Source organism: Mandrillus leucophaeus, unplaced genomic scaffold (assembly GCF_000951045.1).
Source record: "Mandrillus leucophaeus isolate KB7577 unplaced genomic scaffold, Mleu.le_1.0 Scaffold267, whole genome shotgun sequence".
Lineage (NCBI taxonomy): Eukaryota > Metazoa > Chordata > Mammalia > Primates > Cercopithecidae > Mandrillus > Mandrillus leucophaeus.
Window position 1 is genome coordinate 2,191,959 of NW_012102776.1, and position 2,680 is coordinate 2,194,638.

The following is a 2,680-nucleotide window of genomic DNA, read 5'->3' on the forward strand; positions in this document are numbered from 1 at the left end:
GTCCAAAAAATTAGAAAAACTAAACCATGTGAGAAAGCAACTTTGGAAACTGTAAAGCTTTTCTTCCTCTAAATTCGCCATTGCCCTCAGGTAATACGCAATTGTTCACTGTTTTGGTTGGTAATCTTTGCCTCCTGGGTTCAAGCAATTCTCCTGCCTCAGCCTCCCAAGTAGCTGGGATTACAGGCACCTGCCACCGTGCCTGGCTAATTTTTGTATTTTTAGTAGAGACGGGGTTTCACCATGTTGGTCAGGCTGGTCTCCAACTCCTGACCTCAGGTGTCCACCCATCTCAGCCTCCAGAAGTGCTGGGATTACAGGTGTGAGCCACCGCACCTGGCCCACTTTTTTATTTAGAAAACAAAATTTATCATGCCTAGTAGTTTGGATTTTCCTCCCTCTTGGTGCCAGAATAGTGCTGGTTTGTTTTCTCTTTGGAGTGCTGATTCTACTGGTTGTGTACATTGTGCATCTTGTAGGTCACGTTGGAGTCTGTCACCCAGGGGCCTGTGATGACTCACAAGCCCTTGCTCTAAGGGGTGCATGCTTCAGGTCTTGGTGGCTTCATCAAGCCACCAAATCAGGATGACAGAATCCCGGCTCACTTCTGAGAGATCAGTGAGGGGAACTCATATGCAAAAACTTGGAAACCTGGAGCAAGCTGTTCTTACTATTAAATCTTACTTGAAAGTCAGTAATGTAAAGTCAGGAGTTAAACAATCAGCGATGTGGCTAAGTTCCTCAATCTTATGTTAAAGAACAAAGCACTGGTTTTGTGACTTAACTGAATTCTCTGACCAGTTCAACCTTTTCTAAAAGGGTGTTGCTGGTGCCACCTAGTGGAAATATTGTAAATCTCACAGCCTCGTGATGAATCCGTAAATCAAAGTATTTTCTGTGACCAAGGCTTAATCCACTCTGGTTGGCCCCGACAAAACTGTGTGAGCAGAGAGCTGCACTTTTTTTTTTTTTCTAAATGGGAAGTGATTAAACTTGGTAGCTTTTATGGTGGCTATCTTTCTGCTATATATTTTTTGGTGTTTTTATTCTGACATGAGGATGTGGAAATCCAGGACAATATTTTTGGTTTAATACAAAAGTTCTCCCAGGATAATTCCAAGAGCAAAATTTGTTACAGCAATATAAGATCTTGTCAGTTTCTCCTATTCCAAATACAAGTATGCTGTTGGTTCACTTTGAGGAGTTTTTCAAGCCTTTTACCCTTATTATCTGATGAAGAGGCTGTTACTAGCTGCAATTCAATTTGAAGACCGTGCATTTGCCTAGTACATTAGCTCTAGGTAAATGCACTCTCACTTTAATTTGTGAATATAATATTACTTCTTATAAAGCATTCATTTGGTTTTCTCAACCCCATTTGTGAATATCTATACAAACTGGCTATCTGTATTTTACCTGTAACCTATTTCATAGAAGATTCTATTAGGACCATCTGCTCAGTTCATAATCAGCTCTCTTTAATACTACCTCTATCCCCAGTGGTAAACTCCAAATAGACATTTGCTATAATTTGAATTTGATGCTTTGGTTACCATGGAGGGACACTAATCAAGGTAACACCAATTAGATTTGGAATTTTGAATTGAGACTGGAGTAAAGATGGAAGTCAGGAAACAATCTCGACTATATATATTTTTCTATATACCTTTATGTATATCTTTATATCTATATATCGTTATGTATATCTGTCTGTCTTTCTGTCTATCCATGAGAGAGAAATATCATGAAAGAAAATGGTAAAACATAGGGAAAATGTTTCTGAAATCAAGTTAAACATCCTTTTTATTTTTGTTTCTTTATTTTTTGAGACAGGGTCTCACTCTATCACCCAGGCTGGAGTGCATTGGTGTAAGCATAGCTTACTGCAGCCTCAACCTCCTGGGCTCAGGTGATCCTCTTGCCTCAGCCTCCTGAGTAGCTGGGACCTGGTTCCTTCTCCTTCTCCTTCTTCGTCTGAGACTGGGTCTTGCTCTGTCACCCAGGCTGGAGTGCAGTGGTGTGATCACATTTCACTGCAGCCTTGACCTCTCCCTGCCTCATGCAGTCTTCCCACCTTAACCTCCCTAGTAGCTGAGACTACAGGCACATACCACCACCCACAGCTATTTTTTTTTTTTTCTTGTAGATACTGGGTTTCACCATGTTGCCCAGGCTTATCTTGAAATCCTGGGCTCAAACAATCCTCTAGCCTTGGTCTCCCAAAGTGCTGGGATTATAAGCATGAGCCACTGCATTGGCCTAAATTTTTTTTTTAGAAAGAAAAAAAAAAGAGGAAGAAGTGTCCAGCGCAGTGGCCCACACCTGTAATCCCAGGATTTTGGGAGGCCAAGGCAGGCAGATCACCTGGGATCAGGAATTCAAGACCAGCTGGCCAATATGATGAAATCCCGTCTCTATTAAAAATACAAAAACTAGCCAGGCATGTTGGCACCCACCTGTAATCCCAGCTACTCGGAAGGCTAAGGCAGGAGAATCGCCTGAACTCAGGAGGTAGAGTTTGCAGTGCGCTGGGATCACACCACTGCATTCAAGCCTGGGCAATTGAGCGAGACTCTGTCTCCAAAAATAAAAATATTGTCAATGAACCCTCTTTGGGTGAGGAAAATTGAAATTATACCTAAAGACAAAATGTACCATATAGCAATTGTCTGTTGAAAAT